Raw genomic sequence first — 23,272 nt, forward strand, 5'->3', positions numbered from 1 at the left:
TGGAAAACAAGAGGGAGAGAGGTTGAGAATGAGCAACAAGGAGAAAGATAGAATCCTAGATCTAGGATGTGGTTAACTGTCTGATGAAGATGAAGAGAGGGGGAGAGCAAAGAGAGGGGGAAGAGAGAGGAAAGAGAGGGGGAAGAGAGAGGAAAGAGAGGGGGAAGAGAGAGGAAAGAGAGGGGGAAGAGAGAGGAAAGAGAGAGGAAAGAGAGGGGGAAGAGAGAGGAAAGATAGAGGAAAAAGGGAGGAAAGAGGGAGGAAGGAGAGAGTGAAGAGGGGGAAGACGTCCTATAGAAGAGAACAGCATAATAAAAGGAAGTGTGTGGGGATCTGCTGTAGACCAGTGAGACATGGAGAAATAGAAAGGGAACGAGAAAGAGAGAGAGAGTACAGTCGTTATCTAGCATCTATGAAGTATGGTTGGACTGTATGAAAGGCTATTATGACACCATCGCCAAACACTGTCTATTAAATCCTGTCTTTTTTCTTCTTTCTCTTTTTCTCATGACTCTCTTTTCCTCTGTCCTCTCTTCCTCCCTCTCATTTCCCTATCCATTTTTTCTGTCATTCTCCTCCCTCTCTTCCATCTTTCTCTCTATTCAACCAGCCTGTTGTCCAGTTCTGTAAATGAAAGAGGATGTGATGGGAGGAGGAGGATGATGAAAGGATAATTAGTGTATTACAACAGGAGATATAATGGAAACACAACTAAAGTAACAGGACTGGTACTCTAACTAATGTTGTCCCCTAATCTCACTGACACACAGAAACGCATACAGATGTAGGATCTTAATTCGATCTAGTTTCCTACATTCTGAATATTAATCCTGCAGAAACAGGAATTGTGAATTATTATGTGGATTATAATGAATTTACATTTTTGTAGCGGTTTATAATGCGGAAATCAAGTCTGACATTTTAAAGTGGAATTTACAAACTTCAGAAACCTTTTTAAACCTCAAATACACTACAAGGTTAAAATGTCCTGCGTTGCGGGAAAATTTTCCTGCAACAGGGTGATCAAATTAAGATCCTAAGTCTGTAGACACAGTGCATACACCAAGTTAATGACATTACCTTCAGTGCCACAAAAAAAATTTTTTAACTGAGAAGTTATTTTGGGGGGGATTAAGGATAGTCCCCCCCTCTCTTTCTCTTTCCCCATCTCTCCCTCTCCCCTTCTGAAACTAAGCCATGTCTGCTTAACCAATGATAAGCAATTGGAGTGCCGATTCCAGTCTCCTTTAACAAATTAACTTGGCTATCAAGCTAATGATATTCTGTTTTCCTCTGCTCCCCTAAAAATGGCATCTTCAAGACTGGGAAAAAAGGGGAAAGGGGAGAGAAGACTCGTTGAAATGGGATAAACCATGCTGTCTCTCCCTCCCTCCCCTCCCTTCCTCTACTCCTTCCATCCTCCTCTCCCCTCTCCTGCGGGATAAAATATCATTGCTCTTTCTTGGCACGGGATCAAACGGCGTTCCTTGGGACATTCATTTGGGATTCTGGCCATTGGCTGTGGAGAAGCACTCAAGCTGGTTGACATCTGTTTTAGTGAATACCTAATGGCTGTGTGTCACCAGAGTCAATCTTTCTCTCTCTGTCTCGCTCGCTCGCTATTCGTGCTGTCTCTTTCTCGCTCTCTCTCTCCCTATCATATTATTATTTAGCCACAAGGTTCCCATTACAGTGTTTTACCTCTCCTCCACCTCCTCTTCCTCTCTACCCACAGGGGAAACATTTGATTAACAACTGGGATATTTGCTGCGATATTAGTTAGTGTGGTTTACTCATTCTCTTTTGAGGAGTGTTTTATATGTAACGCCTGTGTTTGTTTTGTTTTTCTTATGTCAGCAGTTTGAATGGTATATAACCAGGTCAGAAATGAAATTCTGTCTTATAGTAAAGCTGTAGATGGGTTGGTTGTTTAGCAACAAAACTGACGCATGCGCAAGTATGGGGCAAAACAGACTGGGTTGGCTCTAATGTTTATTGAAAACATGAATAAAGTTGCAAAATGAGCACTTGTCTCTCAAATACATTGATACAATTATTGGTTAGCTAGCTAGCTAACAAATTGTTTGCCATATTAGCATAGCTGTGACATAAGTCAACACACATGAAAACAAGACATGGTATCAAGAACAAGATCAAATGAGCTGAACCGAGACATTTACCACATGGCGGGTTCTTGTCATTGTTGCTAGCTATCTGGCCAACCAGAACCATAGCGACACACGGCCTTGTGACCTTTTGAAGTGCACATCGTTTTAGTGACGTCAGCTAACCCAAACTCAAGCCCATTCAATCTGGCCAGCGGGTTGTTTGAGTAAAAAGTATTTATTTTAGATTGACATTGAATTAACTAAAAACAAATTGAAACGGTGTGTAATTGATAATAGACCTACATTTCTGGTCTCTTCACTCTGTTCAGTGTGCTAACAAATATCTATAGTCTCTTCAATCTGTTCAGTGTGCTAACAGTCATCTGTAGTCTCTTCACTCTGTTCAGCGTGCTAACAGTCATCTGTAGTCTCTTCAATCTGTTCAGTGTGCTATCAGTCATCAGTAGTCCTTCACTCTGTTCAGCGTGCTAACAGTCATCTATAGTCTCTTCACTCTGTTCAGCGTGCTAACAGTCATCTATAGTCTCTTCACTCTGTTCAGTGTGCTAACAATCATCTATAGTCTCTTCAATCTGTTCAGTGTGCTTACAGTCATCTATAGTCTCTTCACTCTGTCCAGTGTGCTAACAATCATCTATAGTCTCTTCAATCTGTCCAGTGTGCTAACAGTCATCAGTAGTCTCTTCACTCTGTTCAGCGTGCTAACAGTCATCTATAGTCTCTTCAATCTGTTCAGCTTGTTAACAATTGTCTATAGTCTCTTGACTCTGTCCTGGTTGCTAACAAACATCTATAGTCTCTTCACTCTGTTCAGCGTGCTAACAATCATTTATAATCTCTTCGCTCTGTTCAGCGTGCTAACAGTCATCTATAGTCTCTTGACTCTGTCCTGGTTGCTAACAAACATCTATAGTCTCTTCACTCTGTTCAGCGTGCTAACAGTCCTCTATAGTCTCTTCACTCTGTCCAGTGTGCTAACAGTCATCTATAGTCTCTTCACTCTGTCCGGTGTGCTAACAGTCATCTATAGTCTCTTCACACTGTAGAGCGTGCTAACAGTCATCTATAGTCTCTTTACTCAGTCCAGCATGCTAAAAGTCATCTAGTCTCTTCACTCTGTTCAGCGTGCTAACAGTCATCTAGTCTCTTCACTATGTACAGCGTGCTAACAGTCATCTAGTCTCTTCACTATGTACAGTGTGCTTACAGTCATCTAGTCTCTTCACTCTGTTCAGCGTGCTAACAGTCATCTAGTCTTTTCACTCTGTCCAGTGTGCTAACAGTCATCTATAGTCTCTTCACTCTGTCCAGTGTGCTAACAGTCATCTACAGTCTCTTCACTCTGTCCAGCTTGCTAACAGTCATCTATAGTCTCTTCACTCTGTCCAGTGTGATAACAGTCATCTATAGTCTCTTCACTCTGTCCAGTGTGCTAACAGTCACCTATAGTCTCTTCACTCTGTTCAGTGTGCTAACAGGCATCTATAGTCTCTTCACTCTGTCCAGTGTGCTAACAGTCACCTATAGTCTCTTCACTCTGTTCAGTGTGCTAACAGTCATCTATAGTCTCTTCACTCTGTCCAGTGTGATAACAGTCACCTATAGTCTCTTCACTCTGTTCAGTGTGATAACAGTCATCTATAGTCTCTTCACTCTGTTCAGTGTGCTAACAGTCACCTATAGTCTCTTCACTCTGTCCAGTGTGCTAATAGTCATCTAGTCTCTTCACTCTGTCCAGTGTGCTAACAGTCACCTATAGTCTCTTCACTCTGTTCAGCGTGCTTACAGTCATCTATAGTCTCTTCACTCTGTCCAGTGTGCTAACAGTCATCTACAGTCTCTTCACTCTGTCCAGCTTGCTAACAGTCATCTATAGTCTCTTCACTCTGTCCAGCGTGATTACAGTCATCTAGTCTCTTCACTCTGTCCAGCATGCTAACAGTCATCTAGTCTCTTCACTCTGTCCAGCGTGCTAACAGTCACCTATAGTCTCTTCACTCTGTTCAGCGTGCTTACAGTCATCTATAGTCTCTTCACTCTGTCCAGTGTGCTAACAGTCATCTATAGTCTCTTCACTCTGTTCAGTGTGCTAACAGGCATCTATAGTCTCTTCACTCTGTCCAGTGTGCTAACAATCATCTATAGTCTCTTCAATCTGTCCAGTGTGCTAACAGTCATCAGTAGTCTCTTCACTCTGTTCAGCGTGCTAACAGTCATCTATAGTCTCTTCAATCTGTTCAGTGTGCTAACAGTCATCAGTAGTCTCTTCACTCTGTTCAGCTTGTTAACAATTGTCTATAGTCTCTTGACTCTGTCCTGGTTGCTAACAAACATCTATAGTCTCTTCACTCTGTTCAGCGTGCTAACAGTCCTCTATAGTCTCTTCACTCTGTCCAGTGTGCTAACAGTCATCTATAGTCTCTTCACTCTGTCCGGTGTGCTAACAGTCATCTATAGTCTCTTCACACTGTAGAGCGTGCTAACAGTCATCTATAGTCTCTTTACTCAGTCCAGCATGCTAAAAGTCATCTAGTCTCTTCACTCTGTTCAGCGTGCTAACAGTCATCTAGTCTCTTCACTATGTACAGCGTGCTAACAGTCATCTAGTCTCTTCACTATGTACAGTGTGCTTACAGTCATCTAGTCTCTTCACTCTGTTCAGCGTGCTAATAGTCATCTAGTCTTTTCACTCTGTCCAGTGTGCTAATAGTCATCTAGTCTCTTCACTCTGTCCAGTGTGCTAACAGGCATCTAGTCTCTTCACTCTGTTCAGCGTGCTTACAGTCATCTATAGTCTCTTCACTCTGTCCAGTGTGCTAACAGTCATCTAGAGTCTCTTCACTCTGTCCAGGTTGCTAACAGTCATCTATAGTCTCTTCACTCTGTCCAGTGTGATAACAGTCATCTATAGTCTCCTCACTCTGTCCAGTGTGCTAACAGTCATCTAGTCTCTTCACTCTGTTCAGTGTGCTAACAGTCACCTATAGTCTCTTCACTCTGTTCAGTGTGCTAACAGTCATCTATAGTCTCTTCACTCTGTTCAGTGTGATAACAGTCACCTATAGTCTCTTCACTCTGTTCAGTGTGATAACAGTCATCTATAGTCTCTTCACTCTGTCCAGTGTGCTAACAGTCACCTATAGTCTCTTCACTCTGTTCAGTGTGCTAACAGTCATCTATAGTCTCTTCACTCTGTCCAGTGTGCTAACAGTCATCTATAGTCTCTTCACTCTGTCCAGTGTGCTAATAGTCATCTAGTCTCTTCACTCTGTTCAGTGTGCTAACAGTCACCTATAGTCTCTTCACTCTGTCCAGTGTGCTAATAGTCATCTAGTCTCTTCACTCTGTCCAGTGTGCTAACAGGCATCTAGTCTCTTCACTCTGTTCAGCGTGCTAACAGGCAGCTAGTCTCTTCACTCTGTCCAGTGTGCTAACAGTCATCTACAGTCTCTTCACTCTGTCCAGCTTGCTAACAGTCATCTATAGTCTCTTCACTCTGTCCAGCGTGATTACAGTCATCTAGTCTCTTCACTCTGTCCAGCATGCTAACAGTCATCTAGTCTCTTCACTCTGTCCAGCGTGCTAACAGTAATCTACTGTCTCTTTACACTGTCCAGTATACTAACAGTCATCTGTAGTCTCTTCACTCTGTGCAGTGTGCTAACAGTCATCTAGTCTCTTCACTCTGTCCAGTGTGCTAACAGTCACCTATAGTCTCTTCACTCTGTCCGGTGTGCTAACAGTCATCTATAGTCTCTTCACACTGTAGAGCGTGCTAACAGTCATCTATAGTCTCTTTACTCAGTCCAGCATGCTAAAAGTCATCTATAATTTCTTCACTCTGTCCAGTGTGCTAATAGTCATCTAGTCTCTTCACTCTGTCCAGTGTGGTAACAGTCATCTAGTCTGTTCACTCTGTCCAGTGTGCTAACAGGCATCTAGTCTCTTCACTCTGTTCAGCGTGCTAACAGTCATCTGTAGTCTCTTCACTCTGTCCAGTGTGCTAACAGTCATTGAGTCTCTTCACTCTGTTCCTTGTGCTAACAGTCATCTATAGTCTCTTCACTATGTCCAGTGTGCTATCAGTCATCTAGTCTCTTCACTCTGTCCAGCGTGCTAACAGTAATCTACTGACTTTTTACTCTATCCAGTATACTAACAGTCATCTGTAGTCTCTTCACTCTGTCCAGCTTGCTAACAGTCATCTTTAGTCTCTTCACTCTGTCCAGCTTGCTAACAGTCATCTATAGTCTCTTCACTCTGTCCAGCTTGCTAACAGTCATCTATAGTCTCTTCACTCTATCCAGTATACTAACAGTCATCTGTAGTCTCTTCACTCTGTGCAGTGTGCTAACAGTCATCAAGTCTCAAGTCTCTTCACTCTGTCCAGTGTGCTAACAGTCATCTAGTCTCTTCACTCTGTCCAGTGTGCTAACAGTCATCTGTAGTCTCTTCACTCTGTGCAGTGTGCTAACAGTCATCGAGTCTCTTCACTCTGTCCAGTGTGCTATCAGTCATCTAGTCTCTTCACTCTGTCCAGTGTGCTAACAGTCATCAAGTCTCTTCACTCTGTCCAGTGTGCTAACAGTCATCTATAGTCTCTTCACTCTATCCAGTATACTAACAGTCATCTGTAGTCTCTTCACTCTGTGCAGTGTGCTAACAGTCATCAAGTCTCGTCACTCTGTCCAGTGTGCTAACAGTCATCTAGTCTCTTCACTCTGTCCAGTGTGCTAACAGTCATCTGTAGTCTCTTCACTCTGTGCAGTGTGCTAACAGTCATCGAGTCTCTTCACTCTGTGCAGTGTGCTAACAGTCATCTAGTCTCTTCACTCTGTCCAGTGTGCTAACAGTCATCTATAGTCTCTTCACTCTATCCAGTATACTAAGTCATCTGTAGTCTCTTCACTCTGTCCAGTGTGCTAACAGTCATCTAGTCTCTTCACTCTGTCCAGTGTGCTAACAGTCATCTGTAGTCTCTTCACTCTGTGCAGTGTGCTAACAGTCATCGAGTCTCTTCACTCTGTGCAGTGTGCTAACAGTCATCTATAGTCTCTTCACTATGTCCAGCGTGCTAACAGTCATCTAAAATCTCTTTACTCTGTTCAGTGTGCTAACAGTCATCTATAGTCTCTTTACTCTGTCCAGTGTGTTATCAGTCATCTATAGTCTCTTCACTCTGTAAATTGTGCTAACAGTCAACTATAGGCTCATCACTCTGTCCAGTGTGCTAACAGTCATCTAGTCTGTTCACTCTGTCCAGTGTGCTAACAGGCATCTAGTCTCTTCACTCTGTTCAGCGTGCTAACAGTCATCTATAGTCTCTTCACTCTGTCCTGGTTGCTAACAATCATCTATAGTCTCTGTACTCTGTCCAGCGTGCTTACAGTCATCTATAGTCTCTTCACTCTGTTCAGCGTGCTAACAGTCATCTATAGTCTCTTCACTCTGTTCAGCGTGCTAACAGTCATCTATAGTCTCTTCACTCTGTTCAGCGTGCTAACAGTCATCTATAGTCTCTTCACTCTGTAAAGTGTGCTAACAGTCAACTGTAGTCTCTTCACTATGTCCAGTGTGCTATCAGTCATCTAGTCTCTTCACTCTGTCCAGCGTGCTAACAGTCATCTGTAGTCTCTTCACTCTGTGCAGTGTGCTAACAGTCATCTGTAGTCTCTTCACTCTGTCCAGTGTGCTAACAGTCATTGAGTCTCTTCACTCTGTTCCTTGTGCTAACAGTCATCTATAGTCTCTTCACTATGTCCAGTGTGCTATCAGTCATCTAGTCTCTTCACTCTGTCCAGCGTGCTAACAGTCATCTGTAGTCTCTTCACTCTGTCCAGCTTGCTAACAGTCATCTATAGTCTCTTCACTCTGTCCAGCTTGCTAACAGTCATCTATAGTCTCTTCACTCTATCCAGTATACTAACAGTCATCTGTAGTCTCTTCACTCTGTGCAGTGTGCTAACAGTCATCAAGTCTCAAGTCTCTTCACTCTGTCCAGTGTGCTAACAGTCATCTAGTCTCTTCACTCTGTCCAGTGTGCTAACAGTCATCTGTAGTCTCTTCACTCTGTGCAGTGTGCTAACAGTCATCGAGTCTCTTCACTCTGTCCAGTGTGCTATCAGTCATCTAGTCTCTTCACTCTGTCCAGTGTGCTAACAGTCATCAAGTCTCTTCACTCTGTCCAGTGTGCTAACAGTCATCTATAGTCTCTTCACTCTATCCAGTATACTAACAGTCATCTGTAGTCTCTTCACTCTGTGCAGTGTGCTAACAGTCATCTAGTCTCTTCACTCTGTCCAGTGTGCTAACAGTCATCTGTAGTCTCTTCACTCTGTGCAGTGTGCTAACAGTCATCGAGTCTCTTCACTCTGTGCAGTGTGCTAACAGTCATCTGTAGTCTCTTCACTCTGTCCAGTGTGCTAACAGTCATCTATAGTCTCTTCACTCTGTAAATTGTGCTAACAGTCAACTATAGGCTCATCACTCTGTCCAGTGTGCTAACAGTCATCTAGTCTCTTCACTCTGTCCAGTGTGCTAACAGTCATCGAGTCTCTTCACTCTGTCCAGTGTGCTAACAGTCATCTACAGTCTCTTCACTCTGTCCAGCGTGCTAACAGTCATCTATAGTCTCTTCACTATGTCCAGTGTGCTATCAGTCATCTATAGTCTCTTCACTATGTCCAGTGTGCTAACAGTCATCTATAGTCTCTTCACTATGTCCAGTGTGCTATCAGTCATCTAGCCTCTTCACTCTGGCCAGTGTGCTAACAGTCATCTATAGTCTCTTCATTCTTTCCAGTGTGTTAATAGTCATCTGTAGTCTCTTCACTCTGTCCAGTGTGCTAACAGTCATCTGTAGTCTCTTCACTATGTCCAGTGTGCTAACAGTCATCTGTAGTCTCTTCACTATGTCCACTGTGCTAACAGTCATCTGTAGTCTCTTCACTATGTCCAGTGTGCTAACAGTCATCTGTAGTCTCTTCACTATGTCCACTGTGCTAACAGTCATCTATAGTCTCTTCACTCTGTCTGGTTTGCTAACAGTCATCGGAATGAAAGTAAGGCAGTCAGGGAGCATTGAAAATGTACATTTCTGATTGCGGCCCTCCGGACTTCTGTGAACGCCAAATGCGGCCTGTGGTGAAGATGAGTTTGACACCCCTGGCATAGAGCTTTACTTAAGCATCTAAAACTTTGTTGGTGCAATTCACCCTATCCACCATCCTTCCCCTCTATTTTGGAGCTCTTTTTTTCCTGGATGTTCTGTTTTGGAACATGACAGAGAGTCTATGTGGTGTTTGTGATGCCTGGCTTGTACATGTTGAAATGACTTCATAGAAAACTGAATGTATCGTAAAATGATGAGACAGAGTGTTGTTCTACTTAGGTGGTCTCTCTCTCTCTTAACCCCCCTCTCCATATCTCCATACTATCTCTCCCCATTGCTCCCACTTCCTCATCTATCGCTTTCTCACCCTTCTCTTTTCATGAACCCACGCCTCTCTCTGGCTAGGTAACTACAGAAATAGAGAAGTTTATGGACCAGCCATATAAGAGTAGCCAAAAGTGTATAGCCAGACCACAATACCCCTTCCTATTCTCCATCCAGATTGTGTGCCTGTCTCTCTCTCTCTCTCTCTCTCTCTACTTAATGGAACATCAGGAGTCAGCTCCCTTTCTTTCTGAGCCCTACAGAACTCTTCTTATGTGGCAATATCCATGCACTTTCATGGCTCTAACTTTATTGAATTTAGATGGTACGTTATATACATACAATTTTATATTTTAATGTGTGATATCCACTGCATTACTTTCACCAATACCGGATCAATGATGACCTCCAGGAAGAGAGTAAGGAAATATGTAGCCTATTGCTGCAGTATTAAAACAGTTACTTATTATGAAGCCATGTGTGGTCTAGAGTCTTACTGCTTAGGTCCAACTCTGCAGCCCATAGATCAACTTCTCACAGCCCAGTTTTCATCCGCTGCATAGAGAAACACTGATGTTAATGAACCAGTATCCATCTCACGGAGACGCAGCACACAGCGCCCTGGAGAAGGAACATTCATTCTGATTGTGATCACACATCGGAGACATACTTCCTGTAATTACAGCCACACAGTGTAATTGAAGTATCTGCACTCGGTCATAGTAGTGGGAAAATTACACGCTAGAATATGACTTGTTTCTCCGTCCCCTAGAATTTGTAGTATTTTTTCCCCATCATCTCTCCTTCTCCATCCCTCTCTCATTCGCCATCTCTAGGCCCTCTACTCTTTTCTATTTTTACCAATGACCTGCCACTGGCAACAAAGAATGTGGGTCCATGTATGCTGATGATTCAATCATATATGCATCAGCAACCACAGCTAATGAAGTCACTGAAACCCTTAAGAGTTGCAGTCAGTTTTGGAATGGGTGGCCAGTAATAAACTGGTCCTGAACATCATTAAAACTAACAGCATTGTATTTGGTACAAATCATTCCCTAAGTTTTATACCTCAGCTGAATCGGGTAATGAATGATGTGACTATTGAATAAGTTGAGGAGACTAAATTACTTGGTGTTTCCTTAGATTGTAAACTGTCATGGTAAAAACATATAGATTCAATGGTTGTAAAGATGGGGAGAGGTCTGTCCGTTATATAGACATGCTCTGCTTTTTTTTACACCACACTCCACAAAGCAAGTCCCACAGGCTCTAGTTCTTTCTTATCTTGATTATTGTCCAGTCGTGTGGTCAAGTGCTGCAAAGAAAGACCTAGTTAAGCTGCAGCTGGCCCAGAACAGAGCAGCATGTCTTGCTCTTCATTGTAATCAGAGGGCTAATATTAACACTATGGATACCAATCTCTCTTGGCTGAGAGTTGAGGAAAGGCTGACTGCGTCACTTCTTGTTTTCATGAGAAACATCAATGTGTCTAATTTTTTTTGCATAGTCAATTTACGCACAGCGCTAACACACCCCACCAGACATGCCACCAGGGGTCTTTTCACAGTCCAGAACAAATTCAAGGAAACATATAGTATTATACAGAGCCATGAGTGCATGGAACTCCCTTCCATCTCATATAGTGCAAGTGAACAGCAAACCTGGTTTAAAAAAACAATAAAGCAACACCTCATGGCACAATGACACTCCCGCATGTGACCTACTTGTTGTGTGTATGTACTGACATGTACAGTACACTGAATTTAGACCCCTTGACCTTATTTATTTTTTGAATACGTTACAACCTTATTCTAAAATTGATTAAATTGTTTTTTACCCTTAATCAATCTACACACAATACCCCATAATGACAAAGCAAAAACAGGTTTTTAGACATTTTTGCCCCCCAAAAAATGAAATATTACATTTACGTAAGTATTCAGACCCTTTATTCAGTACTTTGCCGAAGCACCTTTGGTGCCACAAGTCTTCTTGGGTATGACACTACAAGCTTGGCACACCTGTATTTGGGGAGTTTCTCCCATTCTTCTCTGCAGATCCTCTCAAGCTCTGTCAGGTTGGATGGGGATCGTCACTGCACATCTATTTTGAAGTCTCTCCGGAGATGTTAGATGGGGTTCAAGTCCGTGCTCTGGCTGGGTCCCTCAAGGACATTCACAGATTTGAAGCTACTCCTGCATTGTCTTGGCTGTGTGCTTTAGGGTCGTTTTCCTGTTGGAAGGTAAACCTTCGCCCCAGTCTGAGGTCCAGAGCGCTCTGGAGCAGGTTTTCATCAACGATCACTCTGTACTTAGCTCCGTTCATCCTTCCATCAAATCTGACTAGACTCCCAGTCCCTGCCACTGAAAAACATCCTCACAACATGATGCTGCCACCACCATGCTTCACCGTAGGGATGGTGCCATGTTTCCTCCAGATGTGACGCTTGGCATTCAGGGCCAAAAAGTTCAATCTAGGTTTCATCAGACCAGAGAGTCTGTTTCTCATGGCCTGAGAGTCCTTTAGGTGCCATTTGACAATCTCCAAGCCGTCTGTCAAGTGCCTTTTATCGAGGAGTTGCTTCCGTCTCGCCACTCTACTATAAAGGCCTGATTGGTGGAGTTCTTCAGTGATGGTTGTCCTTCTAGAAGATTTTCCCATCTTCACAGAGGAACTCTGGCGTTATGTCAGAGTGACATTCCCTCGAGGAAGAATCTTGGTGGTTCCAAACTTCCTCTCTTTAAGTATGATGGAGGCCACTATGTTCTTGGTGACATTCAATGCTGCAGAAATGTTTTGGTACCCTTCCCCAGATCTGTGCCTTGACAAAATCCTATCTCGGAGCTCTACGGACAATTCCTTAAACCTCATCCCTTGGTTTTTGCTCTGACATGCACTGTCAACTGTGGGACTTTATATATACTGGTGTGTGCTTTTCCATGTCCAATCAATTGAATTTACTACAGGTGCACTCCAATCAAATTGTAGAAACATCTCAAGGATGATAATTAAAAATAGGATGCACCTGAGTTCAATTTGGAGTCTCTTAGCAAAGGCTCTGAATAGTTATATAAATAAGGTATAAGTTTTTCTTTTGTGCACATTTTTTAAATTTGCAAACATTTCTAAAAACCTGTTTTCGATTCATCATCGAAAACATTCATCATCACTCCATCCATCCCCCTCTCCTTCTCCATCCATCCCTCTCTCCTTCTCCATCCATCCATCCCTCTCTCCTTCTCCATCCATCCCTCTCTCCTTCTCCATTCATCCCTCTCTCCTTCTCCATCCATCCCTCTCCTTCTCCATCCATCCCTCTCTCCTTCTCCATCCATCCATCCATCCATCCATCCATCCATCCATCCATCCCTCTCTCCTTCTCCATCCATCCATCCATCCATCCATCCCTCTCCTTCTCCATCCATCCATCCCTCTCTCCTTCTCCATCCATCCCCCTCTCCTTCTCCATCCATCCCCCTCTCCTTCTCCATCCATCCATCCCTCTCTCCTTCTCCATCCATCCATCCCTCTCTCCTTCTCCATCCATCCCTCTCTCCTTCTCCATCCATCCCCCTCTCCTTCTCCATCCATCCCCCTCTCCTTCTCAATCCATCCCTCTCTCCTTCTCCATCCATCCCTCTCTCCTTCTCCATCCATCCCTCTCTCCTTCTCCATCCATCCCTCTCCCCTTCTCCATCCATCCAAGCTCTAGTTTATGTAGGTAAACAGTCCATTAATGACAAGATGAAACTTGTCGTCTTTTCAGATGTTGTACAAGTGCTGGTAATTTTTTTGGTCCTTTCTACACTGAATGAATGACATCTCCCCAGTCCCAAAGAAGAGAAAAACAAGGAAACAGAAACTTTGCAGCTTCCCTTCACAGCCTGTTTATCATGGACCAACATCTCACTGTCCTTCTTACATCTGAACACACACACCATTCCGTCAGGTCTTATCAGTGTCTGCCCACAGGGCACTGCCCGACCCTTCTTGAGACACTAAGACATGGGTGAGAGAGATGTGAGGGGGTGTGGGTGGATGATGTTGCTTCACAGAAGCACAGTATGTGTTTACAGTTGTGGGGGGAGGTGGAGATGCAATAGTAAACTTTTGAGAAGAAGAGACAGGAGATGCTGGAGTGGGCCACTCTGTTCATGTGATTTTTCATAGTGAAACCCAGGTTGTTTTTTGTTGGTGAAGTGTGATTGGTTCTCTGTTTAGGGAAAATTCAGTGGTCAAAAAAGTTAATGAATTAATGAATGTATGAATGAATGAAAAGCCCAAACCGAGCCAAACATTTAAGGCCCCTGACAGATTTTGAGGTGCTATTTATGATAAATGATCTCACCCCTCTCTTCTGCTCTGTTGGCTAACTGTGTGTCTTTACCATCACCCCAGCCAGTTGTCTCCCACACAAAGGTTGCATGCTAAATGGCATCCTATCCCTTATGTAGTGCATTACTTTTGACCAGGGCCCATTGCACAAAGCCTGCTGGAAGCAGAGACGATGGTGGGCATTCATGTGCTCAGTTATGAGTCCATGGGCTCAGCTTTGAGCAGGCCGGATGATAAGGGTCTGGAATCACCACGGCCATATTCCAACATGATAAACAACCCCGCTCAACACAAAAGAAATGTGAATCTCATTTTAACGATGAACACTGGAGCTAGAGGGAGAGCTGGAGCTAGGCATGCTGGGAATGGAAGGCCTCCAGCCAGGTCCTGAATGCTCCAGCAGACCCTCTCTCTCTGTATGAGCCTGCATAAAATCCACAAACTAATTTAATATATGGACAGAAATACAGTTAAATAAAAGTGTGGATGTATTCATGGTGAATTATACCTGTCTGACAGCGTACATACAATACAGGAACTGTTTGTGTGGGGTATTGACAAAGAAATGTAGAAGCAAAATGTTCCTTTATTAATAAATCCTTTTGTGACTAGGAGGCAGTATTTTCATTTTTGGAAAAAATAACGTTCCCGTAGTAAACGGGATATTTTGTCAGGACAAGATGCTAGAATATACATATAATTGACAGCTTATGATAGAAAACACTCTAAAGTTTCCAAAACTGTAAAAATATTATCTGTGAGTATAACAGAACTGATGTTGCAGGCGAAAGCCTGAGAAAAATCCAATCCGGAAGTGCCTCATGTTTTGAAAGCGCTGCGTTCCAATGCGTCCCTATTGAGCTGTGAATGGGCTATCAACCAGATTACCTTTTCTCCGTATTCCCCAAGGTGTCTACAGCATTGTGATGTAGTTTTACGCATTTATGTTGAAGAATACCCGTAAGCGGCTACATTGCGCAAGTGGTCACCTGATGGCGCCAATAGTGACTCTCGCGTAAAATACAGAGGTAGCCATTATTCCAATCCGTCCTACTGAAAAACGAATTGTCCCGACAGATATATTATCGAAAGATATTTGAAAAACACCTTGAGGATTGATTATAAACAACGTTTGCCATGTTTCTGTCGATATTATGGAGCTAATTTGGAATATTTTTCTGCGTTTTGTGACTGCAATTTCTGGGCGATTTCTCAGCCAAACGGGAAGAACAAACGGAGCTATTTCGCTGACAAAAATAATATCTTTGGAAAAAAGGAATATTTGCTATCTAACTGGGAGTCTCGTGGGTGAAAACATCTGAAGCTTTTCTGATTTCTGATTTCCGTGACCAAGTTACCTGCTGCTAGCTGGACAAAATGCTATGCTAGGCTATCGATAAACTTACACAAATGCTTGACTAGCTTTGGCTGTAAAGCATATTTTGAAAATCTGAGATGACAGGTTGATTAACAAAAGGCTAAGCTGTGTCTCAATATATTTCATTTGTGATTTTCATGAAAAGGAATATTTTCTAGGAATATTTATGTCCGTTGCATTATGCTAATTAGTGTCAGGCGTTGATTACGCTCCCGCATGCGGGATGGGTAGTCACTAGAGGTTTATTAAAGTGTATTTGAATTGTAGTTGACCTCGAAAAAGTCTACATTGTTGCTAATAAGCACTTAACCTCTAGCGACGAGCAATCCCGTATCCGGGAGCGTAATCATAGCCTCAAGCACATTACCATAACGCAATGCTTCCTATTCATGAAAATCGCAAATGAAATGAAATAAATATATTCAAACACAAGCTTAGCCTTTTGTTAACAACACTGTCATCTCAGATTTTCAAAATATGCGTTACAGCCAACGCTAGACAAGCATTTGTGTAAGTTTAGCATGGCATAATGCCATGCTAGGCTGTGCTGGCAGCAGGCAACATTTCACAAAAATAAGAAAAGCAACCAAATTAAATCATTTACCTTTGAAGAACTTCAGATGCTTTCACTCAGGAGACTCCCAGTTACATAGCAAATGTTCCTTTTTTCCAAAAATAATATTTTTGTAGGCGAAAAACGTCACGTTTGTTCATCCTGCTTGGCTGAGAAATCGACAGAAAAATACTTCAACTATAACGCATTAGCAAAACGCAACTTTTTCTATTCATGAAAATCGCAAATGAAATGAAATAAATATATTGAAACACAAGCTTAGCCTTTTGTTAACAACACTGTCATCTCAGATTTTCAAAATATGCTTTTCAACCAAAGCTACACAAGCATTTGTGTAAGAGTATTGATAGCCTAGCATAGCATTAAGCCTAGCATTCAGCAGGCAACATTTTCACAAAAACAAGAAAAGCATTCAAATAAAATCATTTACCTTTGAAGAACTTTGGATGTTTTCAATGACGAGACTCTCAGTTAGATAGCAAATGTTCATTTTTTCCAAAAAGATTTGTGTAGGAGAAATCGCTCCGTTTGATTCATCACTTTAGGCTAAGAAAAAAAAACGAAAATTCATTCACTACAACGCCAAACTTTTTTCCAAATTAACTAATATCGACAGAAACATGGGAAACGTTGTTTAGAATCATCCTCAAGGTGTTTTTCACATATCTATTCGATGATAAATCCTTCGTGGCAGTTGGGTTTCTCCTCAGTAGCAAACGGAAAAGTACTTGCAGCTGGAGATTACGCAATAATTGCAACGGAGGACACCAAGCGACCACCTGGTAAATGTAGTCTCTTAGGGTCAATCTTCCAATGATATGCCTACAAATACGTCACAATGCTGCAGACACCTTGGGGAAAACGTGGAAAAGGTAAGCTGACTCCTAGCTCCTCCACAGCCATATAAGGAGTCATTGCCATGAGGCGGTTTCAAAAAATGCGGCACTTCCTGATTGTATTTTTATCTGGGTTTTTTCTGTAACATCAGTTCTGTGGCACTCACAGACAATATCTTTGCAGTTTTGGAAACGTCAGTCGTCAGTGCATAGTCGAGCATCTTTTCGTGACAAAATATCTTGTTTAAAACTGGAACGTTTTTCATCCAAAAATTAAAAGAGCGCCCCCTATATCGAAGAAGTTAAAGGGCAACACTCTGCTCCTTTTCAATAAGAATTTATATCAACAGATTTATGAATATTTGTAATGTTGTAGTTTTTCCAGGGAATAACATTCTAAGACCAAAGGCCAAACAATAATCCTACAAACCTGTTTCTGGAAACAGTATTTTAGTACATCTCAGTCTTGGCTTTGTTTCTCAGTCTTAAAGAGAGAACATAGTTATAGTTATTGTGATGGTACTGAACAGGCATTTCTTGTAACAATGACTGCATCACTACCCTTTCACTGTCCATCCATTTGGCCTGTGTTATTCCATCTCCAGATGATTTCCCTTCTTCGATGTTGAGGACTAGTTACCCATTGAAAGACTCCCTGGGGTATGTGGGATATTTTACATTCAGTTCTATTAGTCCAAGGAAAAGAAAGTCTTCTAGCTTTTGATAACATCTCAATGTTGCAAGAAGTCTGAGACAGAGGTGTGGATTTATGGGTGAATGTAAACAAAATGTACTGCAATAAAAATTCAGAGAAAGCGGTTCCCTCAGAAGTATAAAATCCTGACTTCATCTCCTCTCCTCCTTTCCTAGTGCGCTCCGCCCCTTCCATTTCATTAAGCCTGAAGACAGCTACAGACCAGCAACGTCTCTCCACAGTCTTCTTTTATGAGTTCACCCTTTTCCAGACCTTGAACCACTTTTCTTTATACATTTCATGCTTAACTCTTTTTTTCTCTCTACCTCAAAAATCATTATTTTCTATTTTCCTGCTGCCTTTGTGTGAGGGGATGAAATGCTGCTGCGTGTGTGTGTGTTGGTCTACAGTACAGTACATCGAGCCATTCTACTGGTTCGCTCCTTTCTTCCTCCTCCATTGTGGCTTGCTGCTAAAGAGATGCGCTACACATGGCTGTTGCCTGACTGTCTGTCTGCAGGCTTTGTGATAATAGGGAGCGCTTGTCCTCACAACTATTGTTGTTTTTATTTCTCAGCCTGCCTGTCTGGATTATCTGGTCACACTGTGAAGGAGTAGATTAGCTCCACTTCTTTGGCACGTACACACTCTCTTTCCCTCCTTCCCTGCTTCCCCCTGCCTGTCTCCTGTACTAATCCTTGTTGCAGAGTTGAGGCTGTGTCTAGGCCCAGTAAAAGTCCTGAGTAGACGTGTTTCCATTAGGGGCTTAGGCCTGTGTGTTTGGAAGGCCCCCATGTTCCACTGATGTAGTTCCACAGACAGCGTTGTACTGGGGACTCCTTTTTATGACGGACGTCTACAAGCTATTACATCAATAAGAATTATATGTTGGGCCGACTATATACAAAATGGTGCTTAATGCATTCTGGCTAATACCACATGGGCCACAGACTTGTATGTCAATGGATCTTTTGTTATTTAAAAAAAAAAATGTATGTATATTTTTTTACCTTTATTTAACTAGTTAAGAACAAATTCTTATTTACAATGATGGCCTACCCGGGTCAAACCCTAACGATGCTGGGCCAATTGTGCGCTGCCCTATAGGATTCCCAATCACAGCCGGTTGTGATACAGGCTGGAATCAAACCAGGGTCTGAACTGATGCCTCTTGCACCGAGATGCAGTGCCTTAGACTGCTGCGCCACTCGGAATCTGTACAGCCACTGTATTCATGTGCTGTAGATTAATACTGTAAAGTTCATGTTGAACAAGGGTCTGAAACAAAGTAACGTACTAAATCTTTCTATTTCTAAGTGTGGCTAATTTATGTAAGCAATCAGGCTTGAGGGAGTGTGGTATATGGCCAATATACCACGGCTAAGGGCTGTTCTTATGCACGATGCAACGCAGAATGCCTGGATACAGCCCTTAGCCGTGGTATATTGGCCATATACCACAAACCCCCGAGGTGCCTTTTAGCTAAAGTTGAGTTTATATCTAACAGAGCATATTGGTCTTCTTCTCTAAGCAGGAATCAAAGTAGTAATGCTGAGCTGTGATCAGGTAGCAGTGTAACAGCACAGACATGACTTTGAGTAGCACACTCAACTCCTCTGGGGGTACAGGTACTGCTACGCAGATAAAAGCACTTTCTACACACACACACACACACACAACAAAGCACTCTTTTCTCTAGAAATTGACGGCAGTCCAAGTCCGAGTGATCGTCTCCGCTTGCTGTCTTTGTGATTTCAAACACTGGCCAGGGTTGACAAAGCGCCTGTTCGGAGATTCTCTGCATCCATTTTTGAAAAGAGCTCAGAAAGCCTTTGTATTGAATGGCAGGGATTCGTCTGTAGGGCAAATAGACAGTGACATATTGTACAACGGTGGAACAATCACCTCGGATAAAAGCATGCCCTGTGAAATTGAATTAAAACTATACTTATCACTGGCGTATCGAATGCTGTCATCACGTTGTAGACAGCAAGGTTTTGGATGTATGACTAGATACAGCTTGCATTTTCATGATCTCTTGGGACTGCTTTCCTTCTGATACATATTCTACTGGAATGCTACTGACAATTTCAATATGGAGCATTGGGCTAGTTATGATAGAAAGACGCTTTTGTTGTAATCTACTGTTCTGAAAAGAGAGAAAAGCATTTCAATGCATGTTATCACAATCAGTTGGTCAGTAACTGAACAGAACCTGGAATAATTCTAAGACTCTCCCTCACCTTTGACCTAAGTCCTAGCCCTCTCTGTGATCCCAGGTCACCACCAGTCATTCTATTATCCTATAGACGGTCAGTGTTCACCCCACATGGTCATCGACAGCAGGTGGCTGTGTGTGTGTTGTCTGTGCTGCGTGGTGCTTATTTAACTCTCTGTGTGAGCAGAGACAGGTTTATTATTGCTTACCTGGCTCAGTGTGACAGTGTGGTGACAGGGAGTCAAAATACACTCTGACCCCTGGGTGAGACACTACCATGCCCCTCCCTCTCCTTCTCTCTCTTCTTCTCTCTCTTCTCCTCGCTCTCCTTCTCGCTCTCCTTCTCTCTCCTTCTCTCTCTCCTCCTCGCTCTTCTTCTCGCTCTCCTTCTCTCTCTCCTTCTCTCTCTCCTTCTCGCTCTCCTTCTCTCTCTCCTTCTCGCTCTTCTTCTCTCTCTCTCTCCTCGCTCTTCTTCTCGCTCTCCTTCTCTCTCCTTCTCTCTCTCCTTCTCGCTCTCCTTCTCTCTCCTTCCTTCTCTCTCCTTCTCGCTCTCCTTCTCTCTCCTTCTCACGCTTCTTCTCTCTCTCTCCTCCTCTTCTCGCTCTCCTTCTCTCTCCTTCTCTCTCTCCTTCTCGCTATTCTTCTCGCTCTCCTTCTCTCTCCTTCTCTCTCTCCTTCTCGCTCTCCTTCTCTCTCTTACAAACAGAGCCACATTCCTCTCTGTTTCATTTTTGTTTTTTTGGTGTGTATATTATGTTGTTTCCACTACTTAGTTGATGTACTTTGCAGTGTAGATATCTCTCTCTCTTTCCTTTTCTGTTTTTGTCTTTCCTTTTCTCTGTATCTCAGTCTCCCTCTTTCCTTTTTTCTCTCTTCCTGCTCTTTTTTCGATGCCACTCGCGAATCACTCAACTGTGGAGTATTTTTGTTGTCATGGTAACTCCTTTGATGTCCCCTTGTTGGCTATTGGGGGTTGGGGCAGTATTGGGTAGCGTTCTAACAGGTAGTCGAACACAGGGTTCTGGACAATACTTGGCAGAGAGCATTCAAAGCCATGCTATATTCCCTGATATAGTAACACCTATGAAGACTTTTCATTTGACCTTACTGGAAATAAAATATCACTTTGAACCTTTATTTTAAGCCTTTTTATTTTAAGCCTTTTTCAGAAATGATAATTACACAAAAAATGTAGGCAATTGTCTGAGGATGGTGCTGGACCATCTAACATAAAAATAAAAGGGGACAGTTTTTTGAAAAAGCTTGAAATAAAGGTTAAAATCGAGGTCATGTGACATGTTTGTGCCAAACACAGGACTCTACTCATAGCACCAGGACTACTAGCATTAATAGCATTCATATAACAGAGGTGTTGTGCACACTAAGCCCCTGCTCCATGTGAGTGTGTTAACATCTCTCTGCATCCCTTCGCCAGGGCCTTTTATCATGGCTTCTCTACATGATTGAAAGAGAGTGGATCACTAATTAATGTCAGCCGGGTGTGGGCATGTGGGAACCAAGGGGAGGCAGTGTGCATCGTTGCCTCTCAATCAGGGGGAATTCTTTAATGTGACACGCACCATGACATCCTTTATAGATGGTGGATAAATGAAGATAGTTCGTTCAGGCTCTCCCATAGACACCAATACCATAGCACCTGGGTCTGGTCTACTTAGTTCATTGACTTTCATGAAAAATCTCTCACTCTCTCTACCCCTCTACCTCCACCCATACCCCAGACACTTGGGCACACAGTAACAAGCTCTCAAAGGAACCATTACACTTCTCCCTCCATCCGTTACACCTCTATCTCTGCTCCATGTGCTCATTTGTCAGCCTGTATGGTCCCTAATGCTGTAGCACTATGATGCTCCAGGGATGGTCCATGGGACTTACTGGTTCTGCCTCAGCTGCCCAGTTTGACCCATTGGACTGGTGTCTCAGGTTCTACTACTCATGTTTGATGAGATCTGAGTAGGTATTTGTCTTTTTCTCTACTATGATGACCACAGCTAGAGTGTTGTGTCTCATGTTCCCCATTTTGACCAGAACGGCGCCACTTTTCGCAGACAAACCGAATTAGTGGAGCTTGCTTGCAGTTCAACTTGTAGAGAGACAAACATTTACAGTTTAGAATGAACCTGTAACGGCCTATTTACAATGACCGCCTGACTTTTAGAGTACATGGTTCACGGTCTGGACTGCGTATCAGGTCACCTCATCTGTGGTGGAGAGGGGTTTGGAAAGAGATGGAAACAGCATTAGTTTTGTGGAGAGCAGGATATTGTTATCTGATGGTCTAGCAATGGTCCTCAATAGCCTTTTCATGGGAGCCACTGAGACACATTAAACGGCAGTCAATTTCAAGGAAGGTTTTCCCTCGATTTGGAAGATCGTTTGCAGTGGAAATGGAAGGAGAGCGAGGGGGGACACACACAATGTAATATATAATATATAATGTTATCTATTTGGATTCAGTCCAGTGAACTAAAGCTAATGGGACCAACACATGTTGGGGGTCAGATTCCCTTAATACAGGAATATGAGAATATACCCTGTACCCATTCTTGATGCTACTGTCACAGACTTTCATGTTTTCTTTTACCTTTGAGTGTTTCATTGCAATGTGTCACAAAACTAGGTGTAGCATATGAGAATATTTATCCATGCGGTTTTTGATATGTGAGCGCAAGTGTATCGTATCAAATGTAAAGTAGAGAATCTCACATGGAGACAAAAAGGATGTCTCAGTTCACATGGAAATATGTTGGATTAACTCCCAGTGTAGTGGTGTAGTGACGCGCTCAGGTTTTCTCTATGCTGTGTGGGGCAGAAGACAACGACTGCATCCAAAATGGCACCCTATTCTCTGTATAGTGTACTACAGCCCTACTCAATAGGCGGAACACAGGCCGGATCAGGAACCAGAACGGGGTCAATACGGTCCGCGGTTGCTGACAAATAATATAAACAATTATTATAAAACATTTTGGGAAGGGATTCACTTGGGATTCAACTCCTGGTATCATATGAACAGACTAAAGACATTGAATTATTTTAGAATTTAAAGAAATTAGCTTAAAAATGGCTAAATGAATATGCAGAATTTAAAAAATCCCGATCTGGCATTCATGTCACGCCCTGACCATAGAGAGCCCTTGTTTCTCTATGGTGTAGTAGGTCAGGGCTTGATTAGGGGGTGTTCTAGTTACATTTTTCTATGTTGGCGTTTTGTATGGTTCTGTCACAATCGTCTGAATGAATGGACCAAGGCGCAGCGTACTTAGAGTTCAACATGTTTAATAAATGAGCAACTCACCAAAAACAATACAGAAGAAAATTACTAGTCCAATGCTCTAGTCCAATGCTCTAACCACAAGGCTACCCTGCCACCCCGGCAGACAGCTGCATCTGATTGGGAACCATACCAGGCCGATAGACAGCTGCCTCTGATTGGGAACCATACCAGGCCAAAAGAGAATTAGAAAACATAGAATGCCCAACCTAGTCACACACTGACAAATAGAGAATTAAAAGGATCTCTAAGGTCAGTGCGTGACAGATTCCCAAATAGAGGCGACTGGTATTCGTTGTCTCTAATTGGGGATCATATTTAAGTAGCTATTTTTCCCACCGGTGTTTGTGGTATATTATTTTCTGTTTGTGCCTG

The 23,272-nt window shown here is 42.7% G+C and overlaps 1 pseudogene; it reads left to right on the forward strand.

The window, feature by feature from the left end:
* LOC121847900 overlaps positions 1-23,272 on the forward strand; it is a 581,625-nt pseudogene that overhangs the window by 379,314 nt on the left and 179,039 nt on the right.

Source organism: Oncorhynchus tshawytscha, linkage group LG12 (assembly GCF_018296145.1).
Source record: "Oncorhynchus tshawytscha isolate Ot180627B linkage group LG12, Otsh_v2.0, whole genome shotgun sequence".
Taxonomy (NCBI): Eukaryota; Metazoa; Chordata; class Actinopteri; order Salmoniformes; family Salmonidae; genus Oncorhynchus; species Oncorhynchus tshawytscha.